The sequence below is a fragment of the Zea mays genome, chromosome 1, assembly GCF_902167145.1.
Source record: "Zea mays cultivar B73 chromosome 1, Zm-B73-REFERENCE-NAM-5.0, whole genome shotgun sequence".
Classification (NCBI taxonomy): Eukaryota; Viridiplantae; Streptophyta; class Magnoliopsida; order Poales; family Poaceae; genus Zea; species Zea mays.
In genome coordinates this window covers 209270635-209290213 of record NC_050096.1, presented here as the reverse complement: position 1 = coordinate 209290213, position 19579 = coordinate 209270635, and positions in this window count along the sequence as shown.

The following is a 19579-nucleotide window of genomic DNA, read 5'->3' as shown; positions in this document are numbered from 1 at the left end:
CTGTTTCAGCAGACGGTTCATCGTCCTCAAAGTCCATGCCCTCTGCCACATTGTCACTAGTTATGAGCTACTCAGGGAGGCGATGCGTCATGAGTCGAGAGACCTATGTTTGGGCGATCGCGGATTAGAGTGGGCCGAGTCATGGAGATGGAGCAATTGTGTTACTTTGCTATGGGGTTGGGCATGCCCCTGGGTTGGAGACCACAACAGATCCAGAAGGCAAAGTTGTGGTCTTCGAAGCGTCTTTATCACTAGTACACAGAAGCTCTATAGTGGCGGTTCTAAACCTATTTACACTGGCGTTTTTCAGTACCGCCAGTGCTAGGGGTCAGTGGAAATCAGCATTTCCACTGGCGGTTATTTTGGAACCGCCAGTGAAAAGTGCATTTTCACTGGCGGCTGAATAAAGAAAACCGCCAGTGAAAGTGCATTTCCACTGGCGGTTTTATAAAGCAAACCGCCAGTGGAAATGCACTTTTCACTGGCGGTTTTCTTTATTTAGCCGCCAGTGGAAGTTTTCCCGCCTTTTTTCAAAATTTCAAACAATACTGAATTATATATATATTTATTTACACACACACAAACATATATATATATATAGATCTATATTGATATTGAAAGCAACATGAAATTAAATTCTATCATACATTTATATACATCAAAGTATTCTGTTTACAACCATATATCCTTCATGCATTCTATACATCATAAGTTTTCACCTAAGCTCTAATAACTATCTCGGCTAAGAGATAATCTACTAATTTCTGTTAGTATTCTAAACTCTGGCAAAGCTAATGTTCCGGAAGCATCGTGATATTTTCCTTCTGCGGGAATGACCTCTTTCAATATGAATGTGTAGAGGTCCTCGACTATGCCATACAATGCAGCTTCGGTCAAGTTCTCCGGGTTTCCTCGTTGAAATTGCTGTAAAGGAATTTTATAAACATCATCTATTTATACTCAATAATAACACATTTGCATCTTTAATGACATAAATACATACTTGACTATTACTAATAATACCTTGTCAGGGTTCGTGATGTATCGTCCGTTCACTCTCATGAACTCGCACGCATAGAATCCACATAGGACCGATCCTTGTGGTTGCTTGTGGCACTACATAACGAGAGATTGGTTATTTAGTTGCAACATTGTGTATGATATGTATTCATAAAATCACATACTTACCGGCCAGTGATGATGGATGTCTAGTGGCACGAGTTTTTTCGACAGGTCGTACTTTCCACCTCTCATCTTATAGAATCTATAAGCCCTGTGATCTCAAATAGAACCACCATGTTATTCTCAAATTTAATCGATAAAAGTATGCATGCATAGAAAAGGCTTACAGCTCTAAGATGCTGAGGAATGTTGCATATGTCGAAGGGTCGAAGTTCAAGGAGTCGAGCACCAGCACCTTTCCAACCTTAGGATAAATGAGGAAGCATATCCAGTGGTCCCTGTACGAATCAAATTTGTGATGCATGTGTATTGAAATTATTAATTTTATTTATGCAAAATCACACTTACTTAAAGTTGTACGGGGCCATTATGGCTTCCCTGTCTTGAAATTGAAGCATTGCATGTCCTATGTAGGTGGCGTATCGAGCTTCAAAATCCTTCTTCATATCCTTTATACGCTTCTCAACTTCTTCGTCCGTCTTTCCCCGTATTTCATCGTTGTCTTTCCCGATTCTAAAAGTGTGGCTTTCCTCGGATATAAGTATTGGGTTGAGATACCCAACCCTTTTACTGGCACTAGCATTGGGCTTGGTACCGTAAAGAATCTCCTGCTGATCATGTTGCATTCTGCAAGTCACACGTGCATGTCAGATATTGAAATTTTATACAGCTCACTAATAATAACACACATATGTGGAAGTATGAGCGACACTTACAATGCAAACATCGTTACAAGTTGCACGTCGAGTCTCTGAAGGTTCATCATTAACCACATGTCCTCGAATGTAACAACGGCCTTTTGGTCCGAACCAATAAAAGCATGGTCTGGTATATGCACACTGATGGTGTCGATGCCAACCGATGATGCCCGCATGTACCAGTCATGCAACCTTTTAACACCAGCCGGGACCTTTCTTAGTTTCTCAAGAGGTAGCAGAGGTCTGCCCGGCACATATTTTTTAGGCACGTTTTTGTAATCTGCCTTAGTTGGCTTCTTTATCTTTGCGGACATTGCCTCAGCCTTTTTTGCAGACTCCTCGTGCTTGGCCAAATCAACAGTTTGTGACGTGAGGCTCCGTCCAATCCCTTTCAAAAACCGAGCTGTGCCAGCAGTAGTAGCTTTACTCTTCTTTTTTTGATACGGGGACACCAATTTTGGTATAGGAAGTTTAGATTTCTTTGATGGCCTTGGATCCTTTGATGGTTGTGGAGAAGGTGGATCCCTTGATGGTGGCGTAGACAGTGGGTCACCAAGAGGATGGGGAGGAGAAGGTGGTGGAGCCCTGAATGGTGATGCTTGTGGCGAAGACGGTGGGTCAGAAAAAGGATGAGGAGCAGCATGTGAAGTTTGAGGAGGTGATGATGGATGTACAATAGGAACAGCAATTTGAGAAGGCGGAGACGGTTGGGCCTGCGACGAATTCGACCAATCAAGCAATTCGACATCCCTTCGAGGCCAAAGGATAAAATTCTTGATAGCTTGTCCAAGTTTCTCGATACCTTCGGGCCCAGGGATGTCTAGCATGTCGTCCTCGGATCCTTGGACGACCGTCGTCACTTCTACTTTGCAATAATCATCTGGAATATCGTTTCCATGGAACTTGCGTCCTGGGATCGCAAGGCCTGTGGCTACTTTCTTTGTACGTTTATTGTTAATACCAACCCAAAACCCTAACCCTAACCCTAAACCCTAACCCAAAACCCAAACCCTAACCCTAACCCTAACCCTAACCCTAACCCTAAACCCTAACCCTAACCCTAACCCTAACCCTAAACCCTAACTATAACCCTTAACCCTAACCCTAACCCTAACCCTAACCCAAAACCCGAACCCTTAACCCAAAACCCGAACCCTTAACCCAAAACCCGAACCCTTAACCCTAAACCCTAACCCTAACCCTAACTATAACCCTTAACCCGAACCCTTAACCCAAAACCCGAACCCAAAACCCGAACCCTTAACCCTAAACCCTAACCCTAACCCTAACTATAACCCTTAACCCTAACCCTAACCCAAAACCCGAACCCTTAACCCAAAACCCGAACCCTTAACCCTAACCCTACCCCTAACCCTAACCCTAAACCCTAACCCTTAACCCTAACCCTAACTATAACCCTTAACCCTAACCCTAACCCTTAACCATAACCCTAACCCTAACCCTAACCCTAACCCTAAACCCTAACCATATAGTATCGTATAGTCGTATAGTATCGTGTAGGACAGGGAGAGAGTCGCATAGGACGTATAAAGAGGGAGAGAGGGAGAATCGTATGGATATTATCGAGTTACGTATAGAGAGGGAGAGAGGGAGAGTCGTATAGGACAAGGAGAGGGAGAGAGGGAGAGTCGCATAGGACGTATAGAGAGGGAGAGAGGGAGAGTCGTACGGAAATTATCGAGTTCAGATCGAATTCGGATCGGATCGGATACGTATATTATCGAGTTGTGACGGATAAAATTACAATGTATATATTCAACATACATTTGAACACATATGAACACACATATATATATTGAACACATACATTTGAACACATATGAACACACATATATATTGAACACATACATTTGAACACATATGAACACATATATATATTGAACACATACATTTGAACACATATAACACACATATGAATAAAAATAAGTATTGTATGAGCCCTTCTTTTGTATGAGCCCTCTATCTCTCTCCCTCTCTCTCTATCTCTCTCCCTCTCTCTACATTTGAATACATTTGAACACATTTGAATACATTTGTATGAGCCCTCTATCTCTCTCCTCTCCCTCTATCTCTCTCCCTCTCTCTATCTCTCTCCTCTCCCTCCTCTCTCTCTCACCCTCCTCTCCCTCCCTCTATCTCTCTCCCTCTCCCTCCTCTCTCTTCCCTCTCCCTCTCCTTCCTCTCTCTTCCTCCCTCTCGGCGGCGGCGGCGCGTGCGCCCTCCTCTCTCCTCCCTCTCCCTCCTCTCTCTTCCCTCTCCCTCTCCTTCCTCTCTCTTCCTCCCTCTCGGCGGCGGCGCGTGCCTTAGGGTTTACTAAAACGCGGCGGCGGCGGCCGGCGCGGTAGACGGCGGCGGTACGACAGATTAGGGGAAAGAGGAAGAAACCTGGAGACGGCGGTGCGGGGGCGGGAATGGCGGCGTGGGGACGGGCGCGGGGACGATCGCCGACGAAACCCTCGGGGTCGAAATCCAGCAGCCTGACGGCGTCGTCTTGAAGTGAACTGGCGCCAGGGACTTGTAAATTTTTCGGCTCCCGCGCGCCACCCTTTATATAGGCGCCATTTCTACTGGTGGTTGACAACGAGAACCGCCAGTAGAAATGGCTTCCACAGACTGTAGAAGCCATTTCTACTGGCGGTTGACAACGAGAACCGCCAGTAGAAACTATTTCTACTCGCGGTTGTCATAGAGAACCGCCAGTAGAAATGGCTTCTACAGTCTGTGGAAGCCATTTCTACTGGCGGTTCTCTATGACAACCGCCAGTAGAAATTGTTTTGTATTATTATTTAACATAGTTTTTTATATATTGTTTTACTTCACTTTTTATATATTATATTAAGTATACTTTTATATATTGTTTAGTATACTTTTACCTCTCTCCATCCCCTCTCTCTCTCCCTCTACCTCTCCTCTCTTTCCTCTCCACTCTCTCTCCCCTCTCCCTCTCCATCCTCTCTCTCCTCTCCACTCTCTCTCCCCTCTCCCTCTCCATCCTCTCTCTCCATCCCCTCTCTCTCTCCTCTCTCTCCATCCTCTCCTCTCTTTCCATCCTCTCTCTCCTCTCCACTCTCTCTCCCCTCTCCCTCTCCATCCTCTCTCTCCTCTCCACTCTCTCTCCCCTCTCAACAGCTTTAGCACAGACCGGAGCGTCGTGAGCTCTTTGGTACAACCCTTAGACTCGTCGTACAAAGGCTCTTCTGCTGCCTTCTTCAGGGACTCCATACCTTTCATTAAGAACATCGATTGATCTGTATGACGACGCAACATTGCCTCTAGCAACTCTGCATCTTCCTCATCCATAACACTTGGCAGAACATGAGGTCTATCATGTTCATTTCCTCCAGCGTAACCATGATCAGTAACATTTTGCACTACATGTTCGCTCTGTGGAAGAGGTTGGTGTGTCTCGTGAACGAACTGAAATCTGTCGTCGATGTTCTCAGGGTTTCCAGTCGTATAAGGCGAAGAGCTACCCTCTCCATGCTTTGTCCAAATTGTGTAATCCTTCATAAATCCTCGACATACCAGATGAGATATGATTTGTTCTGTGTCATTAAATACAGCAACATTTTTGCAGTCCATGCATGGACAATATATGTGTTTTGTCTTTGTTCTCCAAGCATGGTTCGTAGCGACATCAATAAACCTATGGACCTCGAATATGTATGATGGATCTAGCCTTGATAAGTTATACATCCAGGATGTCCTCTCCATCACCACCTGTAAAAAAGTAACATAAACACACAAGAACCAACCTTTCTTAGCAACCTTCTTCCAAAAAATAAAGATAAACCCCCCCTTGTATTTTGTGAAATCTGGCCCTCTAATGGAAGTTGGGCTGCGAGCTATAGTTCTTGTCGGGAAGGATGAAGGGGTGAAACCCTATATCCAAAATGTGGCTAAATTTAAGGAAAATGAACAAAAATTGGCAAGAGGAACATAAAACTAAACTTTCCTAGCCATACTCTTCTCTCTAACACATGGTGAAGGCCTAGTTCCAAAATTGAGCAAAGATGAACAATAATTGGCAATTAAAACATAATTAAACCAACTTTCATAGCAACTAATAAAAACAATCTTAATTACCAAACCTATCTTCTTCTCTCTCCACACAACACATGAACCATTCATTAAACAACTTAATATGTCATGGATAAACTGATTTGAGAACTAAACATGAAAAAGGAGAGAGGATAGACAAAATCTAACCATATTAAACAACTTTATTTGAGCGAATAGAGCAAAAATGTGGCTAAAATGTGGCTAAAATTGAGAGAGGATACACTCTCTCTCCAATGGTGAAACCCTAGATCCAAAATGTGGCTAAAATTGAGCAAAAATGAATAAAAATTGACATTAGCAACATAAACCAACCTTTCTTAGCAATCTTCTTCCAAAAAATGAAGATCAAAACCTCTCCCCATGTATTTTGTGAATTCTGGACCTCCAAAATCGCCTCCAATGGAAGTTGGCTGCGAGCATACAGTTCACTGTCGGGGGAAGAAGAGGGGTATTTATAACAGACACTTCACCGGCGGTTGTCTTTAAAAACCGCCAGTGAAAATTGATTTCCACTGGCGGTTGTCTTTAAAAACCGCCAGTGGAAATAGGATGTTTCCACTGGCGGTTAAGTTAAGATAACCGCCAGTGGAAATCAATTTTCACTGGCGGTTTGTGTTACACAACCGCCAGTGGAAACATCCTATTTCCACTGGCGGTTGTGTTAAGATAACCGCCAGTGGAAATAGGTTTCCACTGGCGGTTTTTAAAGCCGGGCCCACCTGTTTCTTTCACTGACGTTTGATAACGGAAACCGCCAGTGAAAAGTTGAACGTGCCGCAGGCTTTGAGCTTATTTGTACTAGTGTATGACCGGTCTTTGTCTACCGTGCCATAGGTTTTTGGTGGAAGTTTTGTCAAGATTCAACGTGCAACTCTACTAGTTGACTCTGAATGCCATCGTGGCCCTTGGCAATATTGTCGGCGTTTCGACCCCGGGGGGTCCCTGGACCGACGAGTAAAATTGTCGTTGCGTGTCCCAGCCCAGATGGGTTGGCGCGAGATGGAACACAAGGGGGGAAAACGTGGCTCGTGTTATCCTGCGCCAGGGGGATGCGCTTGCAGTAGGGGTTACAAGCGTTCGCGAGGGAGAGAGAGAGGGAGCCTGTTCGTCAGCCCGTCCTCCCGCGCGACCCTCTTGCATGAGGGCCCTGGACCTTCCTTTTATAGATGCAAGGAGAGGGTCCAGGTGTACAATGGGGGTGTAGCTATGCGCTAACGTGTCCGGCAGAGAGGTGCCTGAGCCCTGTGTACATGCCAACGTGGCTGTCGGAGAGGTGCTAGAGCCCTGTGTAAGCGGTATCGTGGCCATCGGAGGAGCGCCTGAGTCCTGTAGAAGCACAACTGTCGAGGCTGCTGGGATGTTGCTGACGTCTCCTTGCTTCCGTAGGGGGCTGAGAACCACCGTCGTCATGGACACACGCGGGGAGCCATCATTACTTGTTACCGGGGCGAGCCTGGATGGGACACCGGTCTTGTTCCCCCGTAGCCTGAGCTAGCTAGGGGTAGGGTAATGATGTACCCCCCGTGGCGTGGTCGGTCCGGGCCCAAGGTCGGGCGAGGCGGAGACTCCTCCTGAGGCCGAGGCCGGGGTCAGGCGAGGACACGATTCCTCCCGAGGTCGAGGTTGAGGCTGAGCTCTGGGGTCGGGCGAGGCGGAGACCACCTTCCGAGGCCGAGGCGGGGGCCGAGCCCTGGGGTCGGGCGAGGCGGAGCTTCCTGTTGCGCCTGAGGCTGGACTTAGCTGTTGTCAGCCTCACCCTGGCGGGTGGCACAACAGTCGGAGAGGGGCGAGCGGCGCTGTTTTCCTGTCAGGTCGGTCAGTGGAAGGGCGAAGTGACTGCGGTCACTTCGACCTTGCCGACTAAGGCACGTGTGTCAGGATAAGGCGTCAGGCGATCCTCGCATTGAATGTGCCTGCGATACGGTCGGTTGGTGAGGCGATTTGGCCAAGGTTGCTTCACAACGAAGCCTACCCGAGCTGGGCTTCGGGCGAGTCGAGGGTGCGCCTGTTGCTTAAAGAGGCCCTCGGGCGAGGCGTGAATTCGCCTGGGACTACTATTCCCATCCGAGGCTGGGCTCGGGCGAGGCGAGGTCGCGTCCCTTGAGCAGACAAAGCCTCGACCTGAATTGCGCCCATCAGTCTCTGCAGCTTGCGCCGATGGTGGTTTCCAGCCGTGTTTAGGAGTGTTGGGGGTACCCCTAATTACGGTACCCGACAGTAGCCCCCGAGCCTCAAAGGGAGTGTTGGTACTCGCTTGGAGGCTTTGTCGCACTTTTTTGCGAGGGGACCAGCCTTTCTCGTTTACACTTTGTTCCAGTGGGTGCGCGTGAGCGCACCCGCCGGGTGTAGCCCCCGAGGCCTCGGAGGAGTGGTTTGACTCCTCTGAGGTCTTAATGCCTTTCGTGATGCCTCAGCCGATCTGGTTGTTCCCTCATGCGATCTGATTGTAGCCCGGGTGCATGGTCAGGTTCCGAGTCCTCAGGCTGGTTTGTTGACGGTGTCAACGGTTTGGCCGTAGCTGGGTTTGCGAGAGCAGCCCCCGAGCCTCTGCACAGAGCGAGAGGACGATCAAGGACTGTCTCGACTTTTATCATACGCCCCTTCGTCGCCTTTCCGCAAGGAGGAAGGGGGGGGAAGCGCCATGTTGCCCTCGGAGGGCACCGAACATGGTGTCTCCAGTGAGTTGCTAACGGGTGATCCGAGTGGACGCCCGTGCCCCGTTCGATAGGGGTCGGCTAGTGGCCCAGAGGCGCGCTCCAAAAGTACCTGCAGGTGATTTGCCGGACCCGGTCCCGTTCGATAGGGTCCGAGGGCTCGATGCCTCCCTCTGGTGGGATTCCGTTACAAAATCGCTCCTGCTGGTCTCGGAAATGTCCTAGGGTACCTCGGGAGCGTAGCCCGAGCCTCGGCCATGTAACAGACGTACCCAGAGTCATCCCTCGCTCTGCGTGCTCTGGGGCGGCTATCGAACCCTTCCGAGGGGCCAGCCTTCGAACCCCTGATCAGTAGGGGGCGCGGAGCCCGAGTGCTCTGAGGCGGCTGTCGAATCCTTCTGAGGGGCCAGCCTTCGAACCTCTGATCAGTAATGAGCCTGAAGCCCGAGTGCTCTGGGGCGGCTGTCGAACCCTTCCGAGGGGCCAACCTTCGAACCCCTGATCAGTAGGAGGGCTCGGGGCCCGCTTCCTTCGCGGAGAAGGATCCCTTTCGAAATATCCCCTTTCCTGGTCCCTGTAGCAAGAGAGAGAAAGGGGAAGAGGAAAAGGATATGAATTTAAACGGTGTGGCGCACCTTTTTTGACGCGGTCATCATGGCGGAGATGAAACGACGCCCGCTTCGCCTGCTAAAGGTGTCGCTTGCCCTGCCGCGGAGTTAATGCGACGGGACGGGTGGTTCGCAGGGCGGCCGCGTGCGCGAGCCGTTCGAGGAACGGAACACGGGCGTGTTGTCTTCACGCCGTGGCAGAGGGCTCCCCTGCTGCTCCAGGAGGGGACGTGAGCCTGCAGACGATTTGACCGCCGCTTCCGCTCGTCTGCTGCCGCCATTACTGTCGGTCCACTTTTGGCCATATCAACCGTCGCGCCTCCTCCTGCGGCTGACTGACCCGTGATCGATGCGCTCGATTGGCACTGTTGGGCCATGCGCAGGGTTGCCTCGAGTCGCGGCACCGGTTCCGCAGTCGAGGAGGCGCGGTATTGGCGCAAGTGGCGGTGCGGTTGCTTGCACGTAGTAACCGGCGCGCCGGTTACATGACGTATGGGCCTGGGCATCCATGCTGGATGCGACGAAGCCGAGGGGGTGCGCCCTCGCGGTGCGGTTGCACGCCACCTGCATGGCGGTCCGCCCTTTCAACCGCTGGTTTCGGCGAGAATGGAGGAGTGCTTGTAACCGCGGGGCGGTTGCACGCTCCGTGCGCGGCGGTTTGGCTTCTTCTGTCCCGGGCCAGCTTGCATGACGTGTGGGACCCAGCCCCCGTGTCGTAGGGGGAGGACCCTGGAGCACGTTGGTGAAGACTTTGCCCGCGACGCTTGAGGACGCGAGTGGGGAGAGCCGCCCTTAAAAAGGGATCGATCCCCCGGGCGGTAGCCATGCCTTCACACTCCCCTCATGCATCGCGCCCTTCCACCTTCCGAGCCCCCGGATGGGGAGCGCCCGCATTGCCTTCGTCTCATTGTTGGAGGAGCGCAACCTCATGGAGGTTGGCACCCTTCAGCCATCGCTCGGCTTCAAGGATTTTCATCAGGCAGTCCGGCTACATTCCCTCACCAATGGTGAAAGTCGCCTAGAGGGGGGGTGAATAGGGCAAAACTGAAATTCTCAAAATAATCACAACTACAAGTCGGGTTAGTGTTAGAAATATAATCGAGTCCACGAGAGAGGGTGCAAAACAAATCGCAAGCGAATAAAGAGTGTGACACGCGGATTTGTTTTACCGAGGTTCGGTTCTCGCAAACCTACTCCCCGTTGAGGTGGTCACAAAGACCGGGTCTCTTTCAACCCTTTCCCTCTCTCAAACGGTCCCTTGGACCGAGTGAGCTTTCTCTTCTCAATCACTTGGAACACAAAGTTCCTACAAGGACCACCACAAGATTGGTGTCTCTTGCCTCGATTACAAGTGAGTTTGATCGCAATAAAGAATCAAGAAAGAAGAAAGCAATCCAAGCGCAAGAGCTCGAAAGAACACAAGCAAATCTCTCTCACTAGTCACTAAAGCTTTGTGTGGAATTTGGGAGAGGATTTGATCTCTTGAGTGTGTATAGAATTGAATGCCTAGCTCTTGTAAGTGGTTGGAAGTGTGAAAACTTGGATGACTTGAATGTGGGGTGGTTGGGGGTATTTATAGCCCCAACCACCAAACTAGCTGTTTGGTGGGGCTGGCTGTCGTATGGTGCACTGGACAGTCCGGTGCACACCGGACATGTCCGGTGCCCCAGCCATGTCACCAAGGCCGTTGAGTTTCGACCGTTGGAGCTCTGTCTTCTGGGCCCGCCTGGATGTCCGGTGGCACACCGGACATGTACTGTAGAGTGTCCGGTGCGCCAGTATGGGCGTGCCTGACTTTTGCGCGCGCTGGCGCGCATTCAATGCGCTGCAGGTAGCCGTTGGCGCCGAAGTATCCGTTGCTTCGATGTCACACCGGACAGTCCGGTGTACATCGGACATGTCCGGTGAATTATAGCGGACTAGCCGTTGCGAATTCCCGAAGCTGGCGAGTTCCAGAGCCGCTCTTCCTTGGAGCACCGGACACTGTCCGGTGTACACCGGACAGTCCGGTGAATTATAGCAGAGCGCCTCTGGATTTTCCCGAAGGTGACGAGTTTGACTTGGAGTCCTCTGGTGCACCGGACACTGTCCGGTGGTGCACCGGACAGTCCGGTGCGCCAGACCAGAGGTGCCTTCGATTGTCCCTTTGCTCTTTTGTTGAACCCAATACTTGGTCTTTTTATTGGCTAAGTGTGAACCTTTGGCACCTGTATAACTTATACACTAGAGCAAACTAGTTAGTCCAATTATTTGTGTTGGGCAATTCAACCACCAAAATCAATTAGGAAATAGGTGTAAGCCTAATTCCCTTTCAATCTCCCCCTTTTTGGTGATTGATGCCAACACAAACCAAAGCAAGTATAGAAGTACATAATTGAACTAGCTTGCATAATGTAAGTGCAAAGGTTGCTTGGAATTGAGCCAATATAAATACTTATAAGATATGCATGGATTGTTTCTTCATTTTTAACAATTTGGACCACGCTTGCACCACATGTTTTGTTTTTGCAAATTCTTTTGTAAATCCTTTTCAAAGTTCTTTTGCAAATAGTCAAAGGTAAATGAATAAGATTTTGCAAAGCATCTTCCAGATTTGAAATTTTCTCCCCCTGTTTCAAATGCTTTTCCTTTGACTAAACAAAACTCCCCCTAAATAAAATTCTCCTCTTAGTGTTCAAAAGGGTTTTGATATTAATTTTGAAGAGGTTATACCAATTTGGAATTATATCACAAGTAAGATACCAATTTGAAAATACTCTTTGAAAAACTAAATTTTTAGAAATTGGTGGTGGTGCGGTCCTTTTGCTTTGGGCTCATACTCTCTCCCCCTTTGGCATGAATCGCCAAAAACGGAATCATTAGAGCCCTAGAATTACTTTCTTCCCTTTTGGTCATAAATAAATGAGTGAGGATTGTACCAAAGACGAAGTCCTTTTGCTTTGGACTCATGTTCCCTCCCCCCAAAGATGGAGAGATGCGCGGAGTGACGGCGAAGGATGAGTTACGGAGTGGAAGCCTTTGTCTTCGCCGAAGACTCCAATTTCCCTTTCACCTATGACTTGGTTTGAAATAGACTTGAAAACACATGAGTCATAGCACATGAAAGAGACATGATCAAAGATATATAGAAGAGCTATGTGTGCAATTCAACAAAAGAAGTTCCTAGAATCAAGAATATTTAGCTTATGCCTAAGTTTGTTAAAAGTTTGTTCATCAATAGGCTTGGTAAAGATATCGGCTAATTGATCTTTAGTATTAATGTAAGAAATCTCGATATCTCCCTTTTGTTGGTGATCCCTTAAAAAGTGATACCGAATGGCTATGTGTTTAGTGCGGCTATGCTCAACGGGGTTATCCGCCATGCGGATTGCACTCTCATTATCACATAGAAGAGGAACTTTGGTTAATTTGTAACCATAGTCCCTAAGGGTTTGCCTCATCCAAAGTAGTTGCGCGCAACAATGTCCTGCGGCAATGTACTCGGCTTCGGCGGTAGAAAGAGCAACGGAATTTTGCTTCTTTGAAGCCCAAGACACCAAGGATCTTCCCAAGAACTGGCAAGTCCCTGATGTGCTCTTTCTATTGATTTTACACCCTGCCCAATCGGCATCCGAATAACCAATTAAATCAAATGTGGATCCCCTAGGATACCAAAGCCCAAACTTAGGAGTATAAACTAAATATCTCAAGATTCGTTTTACGGCCGTAAGGTGAGCTTCCTTAGGGTCGGCTTGGAATCTTGCACACGTGCATACGGAAAGCATAATATTCGGTCGAGATGCACATAAATATAGTAAAGAACCTATCATCGACCGGTATACCTTTTGATCGACGGATTTACCTCCCTCGTCGAGGTCGAGATGCCCATTGGTTCCCATGGGTGTCTTGATGGGTTTGGCATCCTTCATTCCAAACTTGCTTAGAATATCTTGAGTGTACTTCGTTTGGCTTAGGACGGTGCCCTCTTGGAGTTGCTTCACTTGAAATCCTAAGAAATACTTCAACTCCCCCATCATAGACATCTCGAATTTTTGTGTCATGATCCTACTAAATTCTTCACATGTAGACTCGTTAGTAGACCCAAATATAATATCATCACATAAATTTGGCATACAAACAAGTCATTTTCAAGAGTTTTAGTGAAGAGCGTAGGATCGGCTTTTCCGACTTTGAATCCATTAGTGATAAGAAAATCCCTAAGGCATTCATACCATGCTCTTGGGGCTTGCTTGAGCCCATAAAGCGCCTTAGAGAGTTTATAGACATGGTTAGGGTACTCACTATCTTCAAAGCCGGGAGGTTGCTCAACATAGACCTCTTCCTTGATTGGTCCATTGAGGAAGGCACTCTTCACGTCCATTTGGTAAAGCTTGAAGCCATGGTAAGTAGCATAGGCTAATAATATACGAATTGACTCAAGCCTAGCTACAGGTGCATAGGTTTCACCGAAATCCAAACCTTCGACTTGGGAGTATCCTTTGGCCACAAGTCGAGATTTGTTCCTTGTCACCACACCATGCTCGTCTTGCTTGTTGCGGAAGACCCATTTGGTTCCCACAACATTTTGATTAGGACGTGGAACTAAATGCCATACCTCATTCCTAGTGAAGTTGTTGAGCTCCTCTTGCATCGCCACCACCCAATCCGAATCTTGTAGTGCTTCCTCTACCCTGTGTGGCTCAATAGAGGAAACAAAAGAGTAATGCTCACAAAAATATGCAACACGAGATCTAGTGGTTACCCCCTTATGAATGTCGCCGAGGATGGTGTCGACGGGGTGATCTCGTTGGATTGCTTGGTGGACTCTTGGGTGTGGCGGCCTTTGTTCTTCATCCTCCTTGTTTTGATCATTTGCATCTCCCCCTTGATCATTGCCGTCATCTTGAGGTGGCTCATTTGCTTGATTTTCTACTTCATCAACTTGAGCTTCATCCTCATTTTGAGTTGGTGGAGATGCCTGTGTGGAGGAGGATGGTTGATCTTGTGCATTTGGAGGCTCTTCGGATTCCTTAGGACACACATCCCCAATGGACATGTTCCTTAGCGCGATGCATGGAGCCTCTTCAATACCTATCTCATCAAGATCAACTTGCTCTACTTGAGAGCCGTTAGTCTCATCAAACACAACGTCACAAGAAACTTCAACTTGTCCAGAGGACTTGTTAAAGACTCTATATGCCCTTGTGTTTGAATCATATCCTAGTAAAAAGCCTTCTACAGTCTTAGGAGCAAATTTAGATTTTCTACCTCTTTTAACAAGTATAAAGCATTTGCTACCAAAGACTCTAAAGTATGAAATATTGGGCTTTTTACCGGTTAGGAGTTCATAAGATGTCTTCTTGAGTATTCGGTGTAGATATAACCGGTTGATGGCGTAGCAGGCGGTGTTGACCGCCTCGGCCCAAAACCGATCCGAAGTCTTGTACTCATCAAGCATGGTTCTTGCCATATCCAATAGAGTTCTATTCTTCCTCTCCACTACACCAATTTGTTGTGGGGTGTAGGGAGAAGAGAACTCATGCTTGATGCCCTCCTCCTCAAGGAAGCCTTCGATTTGTGAGTTCTTGAACTCCGTCCCATTGTCGCTTCTAATTTTCTTGATCCTTAAGCCGAACTCATTTTGAGTCCGTCTCAAGAATCCCTTTAAGGTCTCTTGGGTATGAGATTTTTCCTGCAAAAAGAACACCCAAGTGAAGCGAGAATAATCATCCACAATAACTAGACAGTACTTACTCCTGCCGATGCTTATGTAAGCTATCGGGCCGAATAGATCCATGTGTAGGAGCTCCAGTGGCCTGTCAGTCGTCATGATGTTCTTGTGTGGATGATGGACACCAACTTGCTTTCCTGCTTGGCATGCGCTACAAATCCTGTCATTCTCAAAATGAACATTTGTTAATCCTAAAATGTGTTCTCCCTTTAGAAGCTTATGAAGATTCTTCATCCCAACATGTGCTAGTCGGCGGTGCCAGAGCCAGCCCATGTTAGTCTTAGCAATTAAGCAAGTGTCGAGTTCAGCTCTATCAAAATCTACCAAGTATAGCTGACCCTCTAACACTCCCTTAAATGAGTTGTAGCCCATTTGACATAATTGAGATACAGAAAGCAAATTGTAATCTAATGAATCTACAAGAAAAACATTGGAAATAGAATGGTCCGGAGATATAGCAATTTTACCCAAACCCTTGACCAAACCTTGGTTTCCATCCCCGAATGTGATAGCTCGTTGGGGATCCTGGTTTTTCTCATAGGAGGAGAACATCTTTTTCTCCCCTGTCATGTGGTTTGTGCACCCGCTGTCGATAATCCAACTTGAGCCCCCGGATGCATAAACCTACAAAACATGTTTAGTTCTTGACTTTAGGTACCCAAATGGTTTTGGGTCCTTTGGCATTAGAAACAAGAACTTTGGGTACCCAAACACAAGTCTTTGACCCCTTGTGCTTGCCCCCGACATATTTGGCAACTACCTTGCCGGATTTGTTAGTCAAAACATAAGATGCATCAAAAGTTTTAAATGAAAAGTTATGTTCATTTGATGCACTAGGAGTTTTCTTCTTAGGCAACTTGGCATGGGTTGGTTGCCTAGAGCTAGATGTCTCACCCTTATACATGTAAGCATGGTTAGGGCTAGAGTGAGACTTCCTAGAGTGAATTCTCCTAATTTTGCTCTCAGGATAGCCGGCAGGGTACAAAATGTATCCCTCGTTATCCTGAGGCATGGGAGCCTTGCCCTTAACAAAATTAGATAACTTCTTAGGAGGGGCATTAATTTTGACATTACCTCCCTGTTGGAAGCCAATGCCATCCTTGATGCCAGGGCGTCTCCCTCTATAGAGCATGCTTCTAGCAAATTTAAAATTTTCATTTTCTAAGTCATGCTCGGCAATCTTAGCATCTAGTTTTGCTATATGATCATTTTGTTGTTTAATTAAAGCCATGTGATCATGAATAGCATTAACATCAATATCTCTACATCTAGTACAAATGGTAGTATGCTCAATGGTAGATGTAGAGGGTTTGCAAGAATTAAGTTCAACAATCTTAGAACGCAATATATCATTTTTGTCTCTAAGATCGGAAATAGTAGCATTGCAAACATCAAAATCTTTAGCCTTAGCAATTAGTTTTTCATTTTCATTCTTAAGGCTAACAATAGATAAGTTCAATTCTTCAATCTTAGCAAGCAAATCATCATTATCATTCCTAAGATTTGGAATTGAAACATTACAAGCAATAGAATCAACCTTAGCTAACAAATTAGAATTTTCATTTCTAAGGTTGTCTATAGTCTCATGGCAAGTGCTTAGCTCACTAGATAATTTTTCACATTTTTCTACTTCTAGAGCATAAGCATTTTTAACCTTAACATGCTTCTTATTTTCTTTAATAAGGAAGTCCTCTTGGGTGTCCAAGAGATCATCCTTTTCATGAATGGCACTAATCAATTCATTAAGTTTCTCTTTTTGTTGCATGTTGAGGTTGTCAAAAAGAGTGCGCAAGTTATCTTCCTCATCACTAGCATTTTCATCACTAGAGGATTCATATCTAGTGGAGGATTTAGATTTAACCTTCTTCTTTTTGCCGTCCTTTGCCATGAGGCACTTGTGGCCGACGTTGGGGAAGAGGAGTCCCTTGGTGACGACGATGTTGGCGGCGTCCTCGTCGTCGGAGGAGTCGCTAGAGCTTTCGTTGGAGTCCCACTCCCGACAAACATGGGCATCGCCGCCCTTCTTCTTGTAGTACCTCTTCTTCTCCTTTCTTCTCCCCTTCTTGTCATCGCCCCTGTCACTGTCACTAGAAATAGGACATTTAGCTATAAAGTGACCGGGCTTACCACACTTGTAGCAAACCTTCTTGGAGCGGGGCTTGTAATCCTTCCCCCTCCTTTGCTTGAGGATTTGGCGAAAGCTTTTGATGACAAGCGCCATCTCCTCGTTGTCGAGCTTGGAGGCATCGATTGGTTGTCTACTTGGTGTAGACTCCTCCTTCTTCTCCTCCGTCGCCTTGAATGCAACCGGTTGAGCTTCGGACGTGGAGGGGCCGTCAAGCTCGTTGATCTTCCGTGAGCCCTTGATCATAAATTCAAAGCTCACAAAATTCCCGATTACTTCCTCGGGAGTCATTAGTGTATATCTTGGGTTGCCACGAATTAATTGAACTTGAGTAGGGTTAAGGAAAATAAGAGATCTTAGAATAACCTTAACCACCTCGTGGTCATCCCACTTCTTGCTCCCGAGGTTGCGCACTTGATTCACAAGGGTCTTGAGCCGGTTGTACATATCTTGTGGCTCCTCCCCTTGGCGAAGACGGAAGCGACCGAGCTCCCCCTCGATCGTTTCCCGCTTGGTGATCTTGGTGAGTTCATCACCCTCGTGCGCCGTCTTGAGCACGTCCCAAACTTCCTTGGCGCTTTTTAGTCCTTGCACCTTGTTGTATTCCTCCCTACTTAGAGAGGCGAGGAGTATTGTTGTGGCTTGGGAGTTGAAGTGCTCTATTTGGGCCACCTCGTCCTCATCATAATCCTCATCCCCTACGGATGGTACCTGTGCTCCAAACTCAACAACATTCCATATACTTTTGTGGAGTGAGGTTAGATGAAATTTCATTAAATCACTCCACCTAGCATAATCTTCACCGTCAAAGGTTGGCGGTTTGCCTAATGGAACGGAAAGTAATGGAGTATGTCTAGAAGTATGAGGATAATGTAATGGAATCTTACTAAACTTCTTGCGCTCATGGCGCTTAGAAGTTATGGAGGGCGCGTCGGAGCCGGAGGTAGATGGCGATGAGGTGTCGGTCTCGTAGTAGACCACCTTCCTCATCTTCTTTATCTTGTCGCCACTCCGATGCGACTTGTGGGAGGAAGTCTTCTTTTCCTTCTTCTTTTCCTTCCTCCTTTCCTTGTTGCGAGACTCTCCCGATAGAGCTTTCTCGTTGCTTGTAGTGGGTTTTTCGCCGGTCTTCATTTCCTTCTTGGCGTGATCTCCCGACATCACTTCGAGCGGTTAGGCTCTAATGAAGCACCGGGCTCCGATACCAATTGAAAGTCGCCTAGAGGGGGGGGGTGAATAGGGCGAAACTGAAATTCTCAAAATAATCACAACTACAAGCCGGGTTAGTGTTAGAAATATAATCGAGTCCGCGAGAGAGGGTGCAAAACAAATCGCAAGCGAATAAAGAGTGTGACACGCGGATTTGTTTTACCGAGGTTCGGTTCTCGCAAACCTACTCCCCGTTGAGGTGGTCACAAAGACCGGGTCTCTTTCAACCCTTTCCCTCTCTCAAACGGTCCCTCGGACCGAGTGAGCTTTCTCTTCTCAATCACTTGGAACACAAAGTTCCTACAAGGACCACCACAAGATTGGTGTCTCTTGCCTCGATTACAAGTGAGTTTGATCGCAATAAAGAATCAAGAAAGAAGAAAGCAATCCAAGCGCAAGAGCTCGAAAGAACACAAGCAAATCTCTCTCACTAGTCACTAAAGCTTTGTGTGGAATTTGGGAGAGGATTTGATCTCTTGAGTGTGTATAGAATTGAATGCCTAGCTCTTGTAAGTGGTTGGAAGTGTGAAAACTTGGATGACTTGAATGTGGGGTGGTTGGGGGTATTTATAGCCCCAACCACCAAACTAGCCGTTTGGTGGGGCTGGCTGTCGTATGGTGCACCGGACAGTCCGGTGCACACCGGACATGTCCGGTGCCCCATCCACGTCACCAAGGCTGTTGGGTTTCGACCGTTGGAGCTCTGTCTTCTGGGCCCGCCTGGATGTCCGCTGGCGCACCGGACATGTACTGTAGAGTGTCCGGTGCGCCAGTATGGGCGTGCCTGACTTCTGCGCGCGCTGGCACGCATTCAATGCGCTGCAGGTAGCCGTTGGTGCCGAAGTATCCGTTGCTTCGATGTCACACCGGACAGTCCGGTGTACACCGGACATGTCCGGTGAATTATAGCGGACTAGCCGTTGCGAATTCCCGAAGCTGGCGAGTTCCAGAGCCGCTCTTCCTTGGAGCACCGGACACTGTCCGGTGTACACCGGACAGTCCGGTGAATTATAGCGGAGCGCCTCTGGATTTTCCCGAAGGTGACGAGTTTGACTTGGAGTCCTCTGGTGCACCGGACACTGTCCGGTGCGCCAGACCAGAGGTGCCTTCGATTGTCCCTTTGCTCTTTTGTTGAACCCAATACTTGGTCTTTTTATTGGCTAAGTGTGAACCTTTGGCACCTGTATAACTTATACACTAGAGCAAACTAGTTAGTCCAATTATTTGTGTTGGGCAATTAAACCACCAAAATCAATTAGGAAATAGGTGTAAGCCTAATTCCCTTTCAAATGGTCACCCAGGATGGTGA